Source organism: Dermacentor albipictus, chromosome 7 (assembly GCF_038994185.2).
Source record: "Dermacentor albipictus isolate Rhodes 1998 colony chromosome 7, USDA_Dalb.pri_finalv2, whole genome shotgun sequence".
Classification (NCBI taxonomy): Eukaryota; Metazoa; Arthropoda; class Arachnida; order Ixodida; family Ixodidae; genus Dermacentor; species Dermacentor albipictus.
Genome location: NC_091827.1, coordinates 73,222,564 through 73,242,098, shown reverse-complemented (window position 1 = coordinate 73,242,098; position 19,535 = coordinate 73,222,564). Strand labels below are relative to the sequence as shown.

At 45.2% G+C, this 19,535-nt stretch overlaps 1 long non-coding RNA gene across 1 annotated transcript; it reads right to left on the bottom strand.

Annotated features, from left to right (window-relative positions):
- Nucleotides 1–856: 856 nt before the first annotated feature.
- On the bottom strand, nucleotides 857–8,144 carry LOC135916072 (uncharacterized). The gene is made up of 4 exons (XR_010568836.2): nucleotides 7,711–8,144; nucleotides 6,614–6,718; nucleotides 3,761–3,905; nucleotides 857–966 (listed from the first exon to the last, which is right to left on the bottom strand). It is a non-coding gene; the product is annotated as an uncharacterized lncRNA (long non-coding RNA).
- Between the last annotated feature and the right edge of the window lie 11,391 nt (nucleotides 8,145–19,535).

The following is a 19,535-nucleotide window of genomic DNA, read 5'->3' as shown; positions in this document are numbered from 1 at the left end:
CTACTAGAAAATCCTATTTGTTTTCAAACGGGTTTCATCAAATAGGGTTATGGAACGGGACCCCGTTTGATCCTGTTCAGTCCTGACCTGTTTAAATCCCGTTTGTTCCTGTTTAAACCTGACCCGTTTAAATCCTGTTTAAACCTGACCCGTTTAAATCCTGTTTAATCCTGACCCGTTTAAATCCTGTTTAATCCTGACCCGTTTAATCCCGTCCTATCTAACCCAGACCTGTTTGCCCCTGTTCAGACCTATTTTTTGCTACATTCATACCAGGTCCTTTCAGAATGGATTGATGTTGCTTAATATAATTTACTCTTTACACATATTTTGTGCACTTGTGTATTTGCGATCAGCATTGAAGAGAAGTAGATCTGCATTAGGTTCGCAACAAGAAGCCACTTTCATATGTAGGTTTGCCTGGTACATTGCTTGATACGAAGATGAACACAATTTTCGGCATAAATTGATTAGCACTACCAACACTGATGTGATACATTATGAACAAGTTTTGTATGACCCACGAGTACGTTCTCTATGTATGACCTACAAGAAAATGCACCCTGAAGAAGATTGTACCTCCTTTTCATATTTATACTACAAGTATGCAAATGTAATTCTTGCTAGTTTAGTATATGTTCGATTACTTGTACTCGTCTTAATGCAGTGCTTCTTGCTGTAATGGTGTGTACACAAATCCACAGTAAAGTGTAATTTTGGGGTGAAAAATGTCAGGCAAAGTATTGGCATGTACTTGTAAGTGAAAAAGACAAGTATACTTTACGTAGGTATTTCTGTACACCCACTTGAGCTTTCATTAAGCCTGAAGTCCTCCGGCCTAAATAAAAGCATGTCATAAATGTCTCAAGCACTGTTTATTGGACCTTCTAACGGTATTTCGATGCATCCAGTCTGCCGAGAGAAGACCGCTGGAGTGGGTTGCTTGGGTGCGAGCGAGCAGGGCACCTGAAAAAGTAAAGCCAATAATTCATCTTGACTCATGCAACAGGTTAGCACATAGGCAAATTTGCTTATGTTCTCACAAATAAGAAAGGTTCAGCATTCCGGTCATAGAAGATAACGAATACATCTTATTGAAAAATATGTGGTTTCATGCACTGCCTATGTTTCAAGGGAACATGGATTACTGTGGGAGAATAAGCTGTCATAATTAGCAGGAGATTGAAGCAAGTCTTATATAAGCAAGTCTTATAGGAAAAAGATGGACACATCGTTTGATTAACAATAATTACTAGTATTGAAGCAACAGAATACAAACATGAAATACCTTTAAAAACAACACCGACAGGTTGAGATAATAAATTATTCAGAAACTAAACCCGTCTGCCAGCAAAATACCGTAGTGTACTGGCTTTGACATTGCGCTGCTCAGGCAGAGGGCTTGGGATTGAATCCCAGCCACAATGGCTGCATTTAGATGGCAGAGAAATGCCAAAACCCCTATGTAAGGTCTATTGGGTACATGTTAAAGGAGACTAGGGATCCCGCCAACTTGAAGTTATAAAAACCGGGGTAAATTTCGAGATAAGTAAACTCACAAAAGTAGAAGGCCCTGGCCATGCGAAGACCATATAAAGCCTTTTAAGGTAGGTGCCAGCAGCCGCTAAATATCTTGCAAAAGCGAAATATAGCAGAAGCGGTATTTTTCCGTAGATCACTTTTGCAAGGTATTTTACAATTTGACACCCGACATGTTGGGCATCTACGGGCAACAGCAATTCTGGCACAGATCATAGCAAACACTGTTGCACCTAGGTATACATAGACACATAGGTATAGGTACAGTCGCCGATTGATTTTCCGGACATGATTACTCGGTCTGCTTCACGGCACCGCCATTCTCCCCGTGGACCATAATATATAACAACTTCCGAAAATTAGGACGCCTTGCAACCTCTCGTCTGATTTTTCGGACACTCCTTGAGCCAACTTGATCGAGAGCACCATGCACCGACTCTCACCGTGGCATGGTTCTACTTGCTGAACGCCATTTTTGTTTTGAACGAAGCCTCCTTGGTGCCCCACGAAGTGGCGCTACTACAAATCCCTGCTCATCATCATCGTTTCTGCCTGGTTTGTAGCTACAGCAGTTCCGGTCTCAGCTTAGTATGCGATGCCAAGACAATCCAGCAGCTGATTTGTTTGTTTCTTCGTGCACGACGCTGCAAGTAGGCCAGGTTTTTTGTTTGTGCAACTGATGTCGGCGTGACGATGTTTGACGAAGCAAGATGGGCCAATTCATTTCACTAATATTTAGAATAGCTACCTGTAAGCACCACCTACCTTTCAACAACATTTGCAAAGCAAAAAACCTCATCCTGAAAATCTGCACACGAAGACATCGGCAGCATCATCAGCGTGGGGCCTCAAGATAATTCGGCAAGCCAAGAAATTACTGACAGCACGAGTGCAATCATGCCAACAGGAAATCTGTGGCTGAATAATGCACCTTCTACCACTTGGCAGACAGTGCATTTTCGCAAGGCCCTAACTACGGCAGATCATTGTTAAGGAGTTCCTGAATGCACAACTCTATGCCATTTTCCCGCTGACTCTAGGGAAGCACCTCTGCACAGTTGCAAGAAAAAAAGCTAGATGCCCCAAGAGAAATGAGCCCACTCAAGCCATGGAAGTTATGTTTACCTTGTCTTCCTACAACTACTCTAAACCTAGGACTGCTGTTTTGCACAAGGGAACAAACGTCAACATTGGTGCCTCGCCCAACACAAGTGGTCTGCGCCGTAGAAGGTGCCATCAGTCAGCCCACAGATGAGGCCCACACCAGTGCTGTCAGTGTGCTGTACAAATTGCAGAAGCACAGCCTACAAGCTTGTCTGCCTTAGTGTGATCGCAATAATGAACGAAAACCAACGAATCAAGTTTGTTTCGTGCTGAGAACAGTTGCCTCATGCTGGATTTTCCTACAATTCTTTCTAAGCACAGATAATGCTTCGTTTGTTGTGTAGGCATGTAAATAATGAAAAGGCCTGCATCACTATCTCTGAAAAAAATAATGTAAGAAAGCACGTACAGTACACAGGTGCAGTGTCTATCACATACTATTTCGTGCAGTAGAGGCTACATCGGATAAACCGGCAAATGTATAAATGACTGGCAGCGTGACCAAGCAAACTTGATGTGTGGGTCGGTTAGCAGTGGTAGTGCACTACTCTCGGTGCACATGCACCTATGTTTAAAAGCTGCTTGATCGTGACAAAATAAAAAGACAAAAGCGCTGGAGAGATATCTGAAACTTTTCTTATATGTATGACGAGGAACCTAGCACTAGCTCCCCATGCAGAGAATTACTAGACAGTGAGACTGCTTCTTATCATTGTAAAACAAATGTCACACTCACCATGTGATGCATCCTTTTCGTTTCTGTGCGAACAATATGTATTCAGATCTATTCTCCCCCTTTCACCTTTTGCACAATATTACTGTGCGAGCTATAATACTGAACTGTTAGTAGCACTCTGTCCTGTTGCCTCCTTTCTTTCCTTGTGAATTGTGTGCTAAATACGGCTTTTTTTGGTGAAAGAGTGCTAGTTTAACGCATAAACTAGCGCCGTGGCACTTTGCAATAAAGGACTGTTATAATTCTCTAAAAATATGTCCATGCAGAACAGTGTCAAAAGAACACCTTAAAGAAAGAACATGAGTGTATCTATCATAAAGACCAATCCTTGTCTTTTTCCTTAACATAATTTTCAATACCGATATTGAAGTACAAGCTCACCATATTATATCACCTTGTCAATGAAGCAAGGCACAATGGCGCCCAACTGTCACGGGACCAACTTGGATGTGGAGATCAGCGCAGATCAGCAACATAGCATGGTCTGCTTACACTTCTTCTCCAGGTCCAGCCACACCTATAGCAGCTATAAAACAAGTGAGCTTAGAATAACAAGCGAAACAATATAAAAAGTGGCAGTGAACAAAGCAACTTTCGGTAGGCATAAATAGGATCGCATTGCTGACATTATGCACATAAGTAACTTCATTTTGAGCAACAAAGCATCCAATTTAAGAAACATTATATGTATGAGCTATCTATGTGAGAAAGATTAATCGAACGCCCTCTATTTGCTACACCCCTCCCCTTATGCATGGATGTCTCCCTGACTGAGTGAGCTGGGCTGATCCCAGGTATACTGTAAGTAAAGGGTGTCACTTGGTGGGCCAATCTCGATACCATTGCATGACTTGTACAATAATTTTAATGTGTATTGTAATGCTGGCCATCCTGCAGGCACTGCAACATTATAGCACCCATAAGGCTAATGGTATTACCTGATAAGGTTAACTAATAAGTGTCCCCAGAAGCATAACTCGGCATGTATACTCGGAGGCCATTATTATAAGAGAAGCAATAGCAGAGGCGAAGCTCTATCCTGTGCCATATGCAAAATGGCCGAGCACGCCCAGCTTTTGGTTACATTCTCACTTGTGACCACTGCAACAGGCTGACTGACATGCGTAACCAGCAGTTTGTAGGACCATATTTTCATAACCTGCATTTTTTTTTATATCTGAAGAGATCAGCCTCAAGCTCCATGCTGCGCTGCACTCGAGAAGCATTATAAACTGGCAACATTTAAATGCTATGCTGCATGGTTTGTTGCATGCTTTAGGAATTTACTTACTTATTGTACACATAGCTCATAGTCTCCAGTTGGAGTATTGCATGAGGTGGCAAGAAAACAAATTCTGAACTAACAAGGAGAACATTCAACAAAACAAGTCAGACCAAAGAAAAAAAATAACATACTCTCATAATGGGACTATGTATCTGGCAGCTAGCTTATAAAAAAGACAATTAGGAATGTTTTACTACTGGTAGCGCTTTAGGGGATGGAATGTAGAATTCCAAGCATCATACACTTTTAAGCCACCTTTCGTGGTTTTTTGTTTTGAAGTCCTATTCTCTGTACTATTATAGAAATGAATAGCCGCTCCAAAATAAAACAAAGAAAACATGTAATGCACAGTAATGTAACACAATAATGTAATGCACAACAGTGAATACTTAGAAAAATGTAATTAAGAACATGGAGTCTATGTGGGCACAGATGTTAGATGTCTACATGAAAGCATAATAATAAAGGTGGGCAGAGCATTTATGCTATTGTCGGGCAACCTGCTGCAAGACATACAGGTAAAAGGATATGCATGCCTCACAACACAGTCCCTAAAAATATATGTCACAATACAGTGAGTAGGTATATCATGCTTATCTACAATAGCTCCTAATTATATTTATTTCAGAGGGGGCTACCTATGAACCTTGATCAAACTGAAGGTGGGCCAAATTCTAAATATACGATTCAAGTAGACAGAAAAGGGACGTTATGAATATGACATCTACAGCAAAAGTGTTGTACATTATTGTTGTACATTATGTCATACCTGCCAACCTGTGAACATAATATTTTGTAAAAATGCTGCAGACAATAAATTCTTTGTTGGGGACATAACACACATTATTTTAAAGCTTGCTCTCAGCACCCCCATTGTTGCATACACACACACATTATTAATAAAGGGAAAATCGCACATCCACCCACTCGTAGCAATTGCTACAAAAGAAACCCGTACGGATTCCTCGAAAGGAAAGCCTCATAGTTGAAAAAAAGAAACCGTCCAGGTCCGGGACTCAAACCCGGGACCTACGTCTTTCCGGGACAGCCGCTTTACAATCTAAGATAACCAGGCGGCTAGCAGATGGCCGGGCGAATTCGAATTTGTCGACAACATGAAGCAAAGGCAAGGGTGTGACGTAATAGTTCTGCGGAAACGCGCAAGGTGTAGAGAGGTAATTAATAAAGGGGAAAAAATATTACGTCAAACCCTTGCCTTTGCTTCGTGTTGTCAACTAATTCGACTTCGCCCTGCCATGTGCTAGCCACCTGGTTATCTCAGATGGTACAGTGGCTGCCTCGGAAAGGTGGTAGCCCCGGGTTCGAGTCCCGGACCAGGACGAATTTTTCTTCAACTGTGCAGCTTTCCTTTTGAGGAACACATACGGGTTTCCTTTGTAGCAAATGCTACGATGTCTGATTTTCACTTTAATAAAAACTTCTCTCCACCTCGTGTGTTTGCGCAGAACTATTACGTCACACACACATTATCAACCATTATTTAACTTGTCGTGCAGCACAAAAAGCAGCAGTGAACTTGAAACCAGTAACTGACAACTTTGTTTTTTCTTTAGATTACAGAGCTTTTACAGCGTGTATGCTGCTGCCGCTTTACGCTGCTTCATGAATTTATCTGACCAAACTTCCCTAAAGCAAGTGCCCCTCTGATGTTCTCGTTAGAGATATTGCATCGCTAATAATAAACCATTACAAGTACCATTACAATTAATTTTTACGTGCATTTTAACAATGTCATGCCCTTAATCTCTCAACAGCTTTAAAATATCTTAACCAACACAACTTCATTGTCTTTCTAAAGTGACATCCATAAAATTGTAAAATGAGCCCACATTTGTAAACCCACGGAAAATTCAGGAGAGTTTCCAAACATGGATGATTCCAACAAAATCTGCAGCTCGTGTACGTGGCAGCAACTGCTTTGCACACACCTTGTCACAGCATGCACATCAGGTACTTTGCCGTGCTGTTGAGGCTGCAGAAGTGCCGCAGGTGCATATCTGGAGGTGCCTCTGGTTCACAAAATCTTGCCATCCCTAAACAATAATAAATGCTTAATTTATTGTAATCTCTGCTGAAACTGCAAACTTGTGATATAAAAAGATCACGTCATATTTTGAAAAAAGTCTCATACAACCAGTTACATGAAGCTGCAACTGGTTGTGCAAATATCTGACCGTAACATCACAGGCGGTTAAATAACACGTAAATCGAACTGTAGCAAACATGAATCTACTATGAAAAGGTTCACACAAACGTACAGCTGTATAACGTGAAATGTGAATTGTACTATCAAAAAATTCCTTAGGACATGAAAAGCGTTCCAAAACCTAATTTGTTTATGCGGCGCAACAAAGCACTGCTCCCAAAGGACGATGCGCTCAAAATTTCAACAGACCACCTCTTTTTCTGGAGAGACAATACAGAAAAGAGAAAGATTTTTCGATTAAAAAGAAACATTGCTTTTGTAATTTCGGCTTCTCTGCAAGATCGGAACCCTTTACAAGTACACGAAAACACACAGGACACTAATACACGTCATCTGACGACACTCTATAAACAGACGAATTTCCATACAAGCTGAAAATCTGGCCATGCGTCGACGAAGAAATCGGGTGCTATCTCGCGCAGCTGTTAGCTGTGAAGACGACACATCGACGTACTACTTCTGGAAATGCCTATACCATTTCTCAATGAAAAATTATGTACACAAGCAGTAACTTTCTTTGCTTGAATTTTTGTGCCCATTTAGATCAAAGAACCACCCGCGCTAGCGTGCTTCATAGGTGAAAGTAAATAAACCACAGATAGAGCTGTTGGTAACATGAATACGTCTTAGGGCAATTTCCATGGAACTTTTTGCTAAATGTGCACTGCGACATGAAGAACAACCATTTGAAAAGCACATTTATAATTCTTGCTGCTTTACTCATTCGGATTCGGTTGTTGTACGGATCTTGCGATACGTACAAGAACGCACACTTCACGAACCACAGACAGGAAGAATGCGCGCAAGCGCCGGACTTACCTTTCTAGGCGTACTCGGAAAACGCTCCTTTTAGCGTCACAGGTGCCGCGGCATCGACTGCACCAACGGTCCTTCCGGCGCACACACTGTTGAATTGCGGATCAACTACAGGACGTAAGAGCACAATTTTCACCAAATTCTTCCGTACAGTGTGACACGATGCGAGAGTGCCAGAGGAGGAGATCCTTTTCGTGAGCCCGGAACAAAGAAAGTAGCGAAGGCTCATACCTTCGACATTGGCGCACCACACGAAGGATACTGCGGGCTACATTACGCGGTCCCAGGGGTTTTGTGATTCTCAATGAATACAAAATGCACCACAATTACTCTCGGCACAGCGTACATACGATTAAACAGCTGCATCGGACGGCGTCAATGCAGCGCGCACTCACATGTAGCTAAGGCAGAAGACGGCAAAATAATATCACCTGTAACTTTACCGGCGCTACCTGTGCTGCCATCTGTAGGCCGCCACCGAAAGCGACCGTGCTTTCGGTGATCTCATGGATGGTGACGGCGTTGTATTTCGATGTTATGCGAGTCGTACAGCGTCTTGTACGACGTGTTTCAGCAACGTTGCTTTTAATGAAGAGGACGGCAATGTGCGCATACGCCTTATAGACGTCTCACCCACTTGAATAACACAACAGGAAATTTTCAGTCTGTCGTATTTTGGGACGTTGTGACTGTCGTTCTGTTCTCTGTTGTGTGACGTCTTGTAGTCGAAAATTCTGTAGCTTCTGATCAATATATTTGATTAAAAATTGACAGACACCTCTTTAAGGATAAGAAAAATTATTAATACAAAAAAAATGAAAGTAGAAAAGAAAAAAGCTTCCGCACGGGATTTGAACTGCGGACCTCACGATTCCGAGACAAGCACCTTACCACCGCACCACGCCGAACACGCCCGCACCTCGACTAGGCCAGCAATATAAGTCTTTTTCTGAGTTGCTGTTTACATTTACATTTTAAAAGCCAAGATGCGCTTTCACTTCACCGCGTCAACTGCCGCATCTCTATATGCGCAAAAGTGTTGTTACCATCGCCAGGTACATCGTGGAATGCTAGAACATCAATTTTGCTGTACCGATATCCATATTTAATAAGAAATTCAGAAATAGACAACGGTGACCGGGGACACTGCAGGTTGTTACTGCTAATTTCGACAGTTGTCTCTTGCTCTTTACAGTTTTGAGCTCGCATATAATTCGTGCGTTCAATGCAAAATAGCTACATAAACACTCGTGGGTGAGTCTTGATCCGGACAGTATACTGGCTTCTCACGGCAGCGCTGTACCAGATTAATGAGACCCGAGCGAGAAAGCTTTTCACGCAACTTTGTGGAACAATCCAAAACTTCTTTTCCGCTTCGCATAAGCTTGTGCAATATTTCTGGGAAATTAACTAATGTGTCAGTGTAACCGCAAATGTAAGTCCACAGGACTGTGTGCCCCATCTTACCAAATAAAACAAAGCGGATACGCAGCCATTCCCGCAGATAGTATGATTTTGATCAGCGGCCGATTTTGAGGAGGCCGGTAGCGCGTTGCTGGTGCCGCGTCGTCACGGCACAATTATAACAATTGGCTTATATACCGGTGTCGGTGCTATCAGTATTGCCGGCTTCAGAGAAGCACGATTGAATACCGCGCAAGAGAAAAGTACAGTGTACACCACCGATGCGAAGCTGACATTTTAAAGGGCCGCGACGGAAAGTGCTTCTGTTGCGACTTCAGAACTCTTGGCCGTCGCGACCGAATGTTTCTGTTGCGACGTCAGAATTGCTGTCGTAACGTCAGAAATGTCTGTCGCAGCTACAGAAACGTTAGGAACTTCTGTCGTACTTAACAGAAATTTCTGTATTTGCAGCAGGAATTCCTGTTGTCTTTTTCAACTGGGCAGGACCGGGAATCGGTTTGAAATTCGCAGCTAGCATATCGCAGTTTGGTCTGTGAATGTTCCGAGGTGTTCACGCAATTTCTGCAGAGCTTGATAATGGCCCAATTTAGCACTAGGGGTTAAATTGTCAGGATGTCGAACAATAAAAAAGCTCCTCCCCAGTTATATTCAAGCATTAAACTGGTATGCATGATGCCATCCAGTATAGTTGCCAGAAACCTTCAGATTAAACCAGCTTTTGTGACAAACAGGCGACCCTATATGGTGCCACTGCGTCCAGTATAAGCTAGTTTAGTTGCAAACAGGGCCCCTGTTAAGACCCATTTCTGCGTGAACTGGTCATGCCTATACCTGCTTGCATGCCAAACGGGACCCCGTTCAGACCTGTTCGTGTGTGAACTGGTCCTGTTTATACCTCTTTGCGTGCCAAACGGGACCCCGTTCAGACCTGTTCGTGTGTAAACTGGTCCAGTTTATACCTGTTTGCATGCCAAACGGGACCCCGTTCAAACCTGTTCATGTGTAAACTGGTCCAGTTTATACCTGTTTGCATGCCAAACGGGACCCCGTTCAAACCTGTTCATGTGTAAACTGGTCCTGTTTATACCTGTTTGTTGCTGAACAGGTCCCTGTTAGAACCAGTTTAAACCTGTATAACCCAGTTTGAATTTAAATAGGATTTTCCAATAGGGAATCAGTTCTCTTATTTAGTTCATTACTTACCACTCATAAGAAAACTACTAAATTCAGTTTTTATTGCCGTGAGCTACCTACAGCCTACAACGTCATAATATTTCGGTATTGGATGTGTAGTGAACACGACGCACGCTGACCAAGCATCGGCACAAGCGCTAGGCATGGGGTACGCCGCTTGTGCTTTGAGTCATGCTCCTGCATATGGCCACCTTAGGCACTGTCAGTCCGCACCCAATGCTCAATATATATATATATATATATATATATATATATATATATATATATATATATATATATATATATATATATATATATATATATATATATATATATATATACAAGAAGTTACGCGCCTCCATGCAGCACTATCGCCAAAACTCGATTCGGTGTACTCGGCCATATAAGTTAACGAGGTTTATCCCGTATATATGGTGCTTATTGCAACAATGGTGAGTGAGTGAGTGAGTAGACTATAGACGTAAGCAAACTCAACGCCACCTGGCTAGGCCCACTCAGGAACCATCAGGTGAAACCTGAGGGCCCTCTCGCGAGCCCTCTGGACTGCCAGGATTTGAGAGGTCTGATACTGGCCCTAAGTAGCTTCATCATTTCCTCTTGAGTGAAAGAGTGACCGGCAGAGGCACAGCCCCAGAGCTCATGTTCGAAGTCCGCATAATCACTATACAGAGAGCAGTCCGGGCTTGGGAACCGTTCGGGGTACATTGTGTGCAGCGCCGCGGGGATCGGGTAAGCGCTTCTTCGCAGAAGTCTGACAGTGACGACCTGGGCCCTGCACAGCGAGGGGTGCGGCAAAGGTAGGAGTCTTCTTGACAGATAATTATATTTGCAGATTTCGTTGCACGAGCAGAGAGGCTCGTGTCGCCCAGGAGAGGACGCATTGCCCAGCGCTCGGTAAGTCAAACCTCGTGCAACCGAGTACGCCTCCTCGTTGGGTTGATCGAGGCACCCTCAATGGTTCCAAGGTGCGCAGGGCACCAGGCCAAGGAGTGATGATTCATGTCTTTGGCACTTTAGATGATACGTAGGGCCTGGGGAGCACCCATTCCCACCTGGAAGGCCCTGACAGCGGCCTTGGAATCCGAATAAATTGTGTCATGTACACTGTCCGTCAACGCAAGAGCAATAGCAACCTGCTCTACAAAGCTGGAATTGGAAGTACGGATGGTAGCGCAGCTAAGGATTTTGGAATCGCAGTCGATAACCACTGAGGAGAAGGCCTCTTCTTGAACGTGCGAAGCAGCGTCTACGAAGCATGTTCGGTCCTTGTTCAAGCGGGCACTGGCGAGCAGAGCTTTACCCCTGGCTCGTCTTCGTCCTTCGTTGTAGGTGGGATGCATATTCCATGGCATCCGATGTATGCAAATCTTCGACCTTACGTCATTGGGCAGCTTCCCAGCGTCGAGACTGACGACTGTGGGGTTACGTCCCAGCTTGCCTAGTATGGCTCGGCCCGCTGGGGTACCGGAGAGTCTGACAAACTGAGAAAATTCTTGGCCTTCAACGATTTCTTCGAGCGTGTTGTGAATTCCAAAATTGAGGAGGTCGTTTGTGTGCGTTCGGATGGAAGGCCGAGGGCAAGCTCGAAGACTCTTCTGATTAGGGCATTGATCTTCTTGCGCTCCGATACGAGCCAGTTGTGCATAGCCCCTGGATAAGCCAGGTGGCATAGCACGAAGGCCTGGATAATCCGGATCAGATTGTTTTCCCTGATTCCGCGGTACCTGTTGGTGATTCTTCGGATCAGGCCGAGGATGCTTTCGGTCTCGGAACAAATGTGTTTGAGGGCGGCTTCATTGGCCCTGTTCGACTCGATAAACATTCCTAGGACCCTGATAGTGTCTACCCGCGGTACTGGGGAGCCCTTACCAGTGATTAATGTATAGTGGCTCTCTGTTGCTGGCTTCCAGGACCGGTGGCTTCCAGGACCGATGTCATCTGGGTAGATCCTGTGGTTAATGTTCGGGATTTTGTTCAGGCCCTCGACAGGGTGATCAGGGAGATGTTGAACAGTGTCGGGGAGAGCACCGCCCCCTGAGGTGTTCCCTTTGGCCCAAGCTGAATATCGTGAGTCAAAAACTCGTCAATCTTGAGTCTAGTGGGCTTTGAGGAAAGGAAGCAGCGCACGAAATTGCACGCCCGTTTGCCGAAGTTACACTGTGTCGGGCTCTTGAGAATAAAAGCGTGCGATATGTTGTCAAAAGCCTTTTCCAGATCCAGGCCAAGAATAACCTTAGTGTCAGCGGAGGTAGAGTCAATGATCTGGTGCTTGATCAGTCTCATGGAGTCCTGAGTTGAAAGCCCCGAACGAAAGCCAATCATGTTGTGTGTATAGCATTCGCTAGAGTCGAGATGGTCAGTGAGGCGGTTAAGCATGGCGTGCTGCGCCATATTCGCAACACACGACGTCAGGCAGATGGGCCTCAGATTGTCGATGCTCGGTGCCTTACCATGCTTCAGTATGAGTACTGTGTAGGCTGCTTTCCAGCTCTTGGGAATGAGGTCGCTACACCAGATATCATTCATCTTATGCGTAAGAAACTCGATTGAGTCGTCATCGAGATGCTTGAGCATCTTGTTGGTGATCGCTTCGGGCCCAGGGGCAGATCTGCCGTTGAGGGATGCGAGAACCCGCTTGACCTCAGCCATAATAAAATCCTCGTCCATAGATTGTACGTCATGCCCTTCGTACACGGGAAACTGGGGGGCACCAGATCGTCCGTGGCCTCCAGGTACTTGTCTATGAGGTGCTCCGTGACCGGCTCATCTGGAGTCATGCCGGTGGACAAATGGACAACTTTCGCCAAAGCTCTCTTCTGATTGGACTTGGTGCTGCCATCGAGCAGTAGGTGGCTAAGGAGACCCCAGCTTTCACCGTTCTTGAGCTGGCCCTCTACCGAGTCGCACAGCTCGTCCCATTGCTGCTTGCATATCAGCTTGCAATGAGCCTCTATCATCTTCTTTATATCGGAAATTTTCTTGCGCAGTCTTCTGTTATGGCGCTGAGTCTTCAATCTCACGAGCAGTGCCTGCTTGGCTTCCAATAGATGAGCCAGCCTACTGTTCAGCCTGTCCACCTCCAGATCGGTTGTCACCTCCTTGGTGGCTCTAGCCGCATCCTTCTTTATCTCGTAGCACCAAGTGTCTAGGTCCATATCATCGTTAAAGACGCGCTCGGAGCGGTTGGCTCGGAACAAGTCCCAGTCAGTGAACCTAAAGGTCCTCCTTTATATGGGCCGCGTTGATCACCGCTTCGATGATGCAATGATTGCTACCGAGGTCCATGGCTGTGTTGGTCCACTTGACGTTTTCCAGGTTCTTGACAAAGGTAAGATTCGGAGTCGTATCTCGGCACACTGAGTTCCCTCTCCTGGTTGGAAAGTCTTTATCGGTTATCAGCGTAAGATCTTCCTCCGTCTCCGCGTCCCATATGTCTCTGCCCTCCTTCGGATTAGTACAATAGCCTCACACCTGATGCTGGGAATTAAAATCTCCCATGACGACTAGAGGCTGACAGCCGGCCAAATGCACGGCCTTCTTCAGAATACCACCAGGCCTGGCTCTGTGAACGCTCGGTCTGCAGTAAACATTGAGTATGAAGATGCTGTTTCTTCTTAAGCGCTGCTTAGGGGGTCGAGAAGGAGTTCTGCCATGACGTACTCAATCCCATTGTCCGCTGGACCAAGGTCTCACTGAAGGCACGTGAATTTTTTACTGACCAGGGTAGCGACCCCCTTCCTCCTTCAGTGGAAGCCACCGTCAGGAAACCGTGGGGCTTGATAGGTGATGATGTGATCGTTTCATGCAAGGCGATTACGTTGGGTATGTCCTTTACGCTTTTTAGGTATTTTCACAGGGTCGCCCGTTTGCTGACAAAACTTGCGCAATTCCACTGCCACATTGTTATGACGTTAGTTCCGTTATCCATGTTTGGGCTTGGGGATGGATTGAAAAGGTGCCGCATTCATAATGGAACCCTCCGTCGGTGAGGCTATGACGCTGTGCAACTTTGGGTCTTGTGCTGTAGTGTGCTTGGCTAAGATCCGTGGCTGGTCCCCTCCAGCCTAAGTATTCTAGCGCTGAGGGCGACCAGGCCCAGCTGAGGGCGCGCGATAATTTCTTGTAGGTGAGAGAGACCTGTCTGCATGCTGGAGATCAGGCAGGAGTTCTACCATCTCGTTTGCCCTTGAGTCATCCAGGGTACGATGCTTCACTGCAACCGTCTTGGGAGGGGCCTCCACTCTGTCCATGGCCGAAGAGTGTGCGGCAGAATGAAAAGGTGGGTGTGTGAGCACCAATCTTCGTATTTTCGCCATCTCGGTGGCTAGCCGACTGATTTCGTGCTTGAACAGAGCGTTTTCTTTCCTAAGACTATCATTGGCACGCCTAAGCTCTTAGAGCTCGTTCGTGAGACGCGGGTCATGCGAGTCTTGAGAGTTGGACGCCTGCGTTTGGTTGCCATGGGCCCTATCGGCCGACGTTAGAGAGGACTTGCCTTTACCGCCATTGTGGGTCTTCGATCGTGAGCCGTTGTATGAGTCGCTCCCAGTACGGGACTTGGAGCAGCGCGCTGGAGAAAGCGATGTGAGTCGCCATCTCGAGATAGAGTGACTTCTGGAGCCCCGTCGGCGTGTAGAGCGGCTTCTAGAGCGCAAGCGCCTTCTGCCCCTAAGGTTGGTGCTGGATGAGGCTTGCGGAAAGGAGGATCGACCGATTAACGGCGTGGGGAGCTGCTCTTGCTTCCTGGCACGCTCGAAGCGTCGTCGGCGAAGAATGTACGACGTCTTGAATCTATGCGCACACTCTTTACCAGCTCTAATGTGCATACCGCCCCAGATCTTGCATTTTGCGGTTCATTGATGCTGCTCATCGAGATTTGGCAGGCTGCATCCCCAACAGACGACATCGCTCGGTGTTGGACAGACATCGGCGCGATGCCCGAGTCTTCCTCAGGCGTGGCATACGTCCACTTGCTTTCGATATAGGAAACGTTTCATCAGGAGCGTTCTGTACCTGACAAAATTCGGTACCCGGCGCCCGTCAAAGGCGATTATGATGGTCGCAGCCTGAGCGATTCTCTTGGCTACTAGGGCAAGAGGATTGTTCTGGTTAACAATCTTGCCATCCACCGTCGCTGGATCGTCTTGTAACGGTATGCCACGTAGGACCCCTTTGCAAATGGAGTACGGGACTGTCTCGTACGCGCAGAGTTCGTGGATCTTGCCTGAGGTTGGGATTTGCTTGATGCGGGCATATCGATCGGCATTCTCCCATCTGGGAGTGCTGGCCACCATGATGTTTTGCTGTAAGTCCGGGCACAGAGTCTCTTGTGTGAGCTCGTGCTGGCTGATGCCGGAGGTTGCAAGCATTGCGTCAGCCACCGTGGCCGCTCAATGGTGATAAAATAACCCGTAGGGTTCCGAAATTCTTGCAGAAATCTACGAAAAGGACCCTTTCCACTAGGAAAAGGTGCTATAAATTTGTGTATTTGTCTATTTTTTCACTACAGTTTAAGTAACAGAAATTATTTAGCCGAAAATACAGTGTAGCAATTTTCACAAAGAAGATGCAGAACTCCTAGGTTTTCCACTCGTCCCCAGTTTCTGCAATGGGGTACTCCTCGTAGCAACTTCACATCAGGTGTATTCTTTCGCGCTGTTCATTGATATTCAGTTCCCACTGTCAGCTTATGTTGATTTCTTGTTTTAGGATATACATGAAACTTTAAAATTCGCATCTGCGTCACACACCTGACGGTCCCGTACTACGCATTCGCCAATTTGCTTTCGACAACCGGTGCGCTCAGATTGTTGTGTAACGCAACCTTCCTTAGCACGTAAGCCCTCGACTGTGTTGAGCAGTTGCATTAAATATTATAAAACGTAGCTTCGTCTCGTACCTTGAAGATGAGGTAAAACGTTGAGAAGTTGCATGGAAGCTCTCGGAGTGGTCGTCTTTTCCTGCGCCGTGCTTATTTGTCTCTTTACATTGCGTACTGGTTTACACGTCTAAGAAGATTTAAAACACTCACGTAGAAGGGCATGACCGCGAAACGTTACTACACATCTTGGGTCTACACAGCATAAATGAGAAGAAAACGGCGAAGCATTGGTGGAATTTCTTAACTGTGCAGTTGCAATGAAAATTTCATAGGACGACGTGTATTAACAGTTATCCAACCTTTTGAGCATCAGTACAACTAACGTTATTGTTATATCCCCTTCAGTCACGAATTACGATCGACTGTCGATAAATGTGTTGAATATGCATAATTTTGTTCCAAGGTGCTGGATACTCCATAGAAATCAAGTTGAGGTGGGATGAGAATGACTCTCGGCATTTAATAGAGACCCATCGTAATTACGTAGTAATGAAATATTCATTAATTGTACAGTCAGTCATGCTACGTTTCTTCATTGAAAATGTTGAATCGGTCGTTCGAATGACATGCACAGGTTAATTATTATGTGCAAGAATTGCAACAAGGAGAAAAAATACCTTTCGCAGTTACCACCGGCACACCCCAATTCAAACGTCCCTTCAAACAAGGTGGTGCCTTCACCGTAGCGGTCATCTGAAGCGACACATTTCAATCAGAAGTGAAATGGCTGTACTTGAAGAAAGCAGAAGGTTCAATTTACTGAAATCTTAATGTTCCTTGTTTATTCCTTGCAATCACGGCACAGTAATTACAAAAATACGTTGCGTCCACAAACGTGTACGCCGTGACTGAAGAGGATATTCAAGACAGCGTCAGAATCTTTGCCGTCATTGTCATCCTAAATGTTTGGCTATAATACATGTCGTGCACGACGAAGATCCCTCCATTTTTTTGGGCAACTGTCCAAAGTCGAATCAAGAAATTACTATAATACAGCACATTTTATCGTGTTATTGACGTAGACTTTACCTGAAATACATACATGAGAATTACCGTTTCAGTTGGGTTAAACGGATGAGATTAAAGCAAGCTTTCCGAAAGCCATGTTTTTACTTGGCCCCTTCTGTACTGTTTCTTCAGCGAGCACAATATTCCTCTGCTGACACTAACTTAATTGTCACGCCTGTGATTGCGCGCGAAATTTGCGCCGCATTGCAAACTTGTACGCCGTTCATAAGTTTGACCGTAAGTGCACGCGATACGTAGGTTGTATTGGTTGTTTTGATAACAAAGTTGCTATCACAGCATTAAGAAGAGTTAGAAATTCGTCGCAACCAACCTCAGCCCTCTGCCGGTTCTAATTCAACAAGAACACTCGTTGGTGATACTGCGTAGTTTCATTCTTTGCCGGAAAGGTTGACGCCGATAGGGCAACTTCGACGTCAAACCATGAAGACCGCTGCGCCCCCATTCCGCTCTCAAGGACCGACGCCGCGAGACAACTTGCCATTCTGGCACTCCTTAGCAGAGTGGAATACCATACATACAAGGCGCACAAGACCGCACAGACTACACCCGTCAATTCAACTCAGACCTCCTGCCCGTGTGCACCAGCGTGAAGCGTCTCTTCTGTGTCGGTAATTGCTTGGAGTGGCCTTCACGAATGCCTACTCAGCATTAATTGGAATGGCTGATAGTGCTGCATGTGATGTTTGCGGATGCGAGGAGAACATTGACCACTTATTGTGCCATTGTCCTCAATTTCAATCCCAAAGACAGTATTTGTCCGACACATTGAGGAAACTAGACGATCGTCCTCTGAGTGAACAGACAATATTAGAGCACCGTCCCGACCAATCATCGGCTCGTAAGGCAGTGAAGGCACTTTTGTGTTTTCTCAGAACTTCTGGTTTGCTCGAGCGACTTTAACTGAAGTGCTGTCCGTACACGTGCCTACACCTTGCCTCTCCCTTTTTTCGTTTCCCCTTCTCCCATCCCCCAGTGTAGGGTAACCAACCAGACTATTGACTGGTTAACATCCCTGCCTTGCTGTATTCTTCTCTCTCTCTTACCGCAACACGTCGATGTGGCTACCACAATCTGAAAGATACTCACCGTCTCATAAGCGTGCCTTCTAGTCAGGTTTTAATTACGTCCTCGGGTTGAACACATAGTCGGCGCGAGGTACAAAATTGGGAGAAATATTCTTTCTACGCCCTACAAATTCTACTTCCACGCGCACGCTCAGTCGTGTTATTTTTTTACGTTTGAGTATCAGGAGCGTGCAGAGGAATGTACGAAAAAGCACAAAACACCATGGCACTCAAAAATTAGTGATTTCTGAGAACTATCAATCACCCTTCCGTCGTCATGCGCACCGGGAGTTAACACAAAGAAATACAACACAAAAATAAACCAGTCGGGCATTCACAAAACCAGACCAAGAAAGTGAGCAGCTCTTGAAGTGTCATCAATCACTACTCATTCATGCTGGACCGTGTACATACACAGAAGTATCCTGCTATAAGCCGGCTGTCATCTGTCGACTGGAGTTTCAAAACGTCAACTTTTCAGTTGACCGGAGTCTCTTTTTTTATCTATTTATAGATACTGTGATCTTAAACAAGATCTTAGCAGCGTGGTACACGACTAAGTTTACAAAAAAAAATACGAAAATGGCGAACTGCTCTCAAAAATATCTTCACCCAAGGGCTTCGCACAAGCCCAATAAAATCAGGTTTGACTGTTTTACTCTTTGATGCCGTCTTATCTACAGTAATGGCATGTCTTGAGAATGTGCCTTAAGCATATTGGTGATATAAAATTACCTTTAAGGCTTCCGCCGCATTGTAAAAATGTTTATGTTTTTAAGGTTGTTTTGTTGTAGCACTGATAACACCTTTACGTTTAAGGATTCGTAGTAATTTCTAAAGGCCGACAATTGAGCCCTAAGTCGATGAGCAATAACAAAATACTTAGTGAAAAGCAATGTATTAATTCTGACAGCTTTGAGTGGGCAGAAGTATCCGCCAAGAAAATTTCTCAGGAAGAGATGTCAAACTCTCCGGTCCAATTTTCTGTGCGAACAATGCTCTCGAAATGATTGCAGTTTTCAAATTCTATTTTTGCCACCGCACGCCTAGTTAACGCTAGAACGTTATCTAGTGACGCGAGTGTAGCAGCGCTATCGGGAGGAATTAGTGGGCAGTAAATGGGATATAATATGGCTCAGTGAGGTTAGAAGGACAACAGAAGTACATATAGTGCTAAAACGCGGGTACGTCCTGTGCTATCTGGGATTAGCGGAGAGACGAGAACTAAGAGTCGT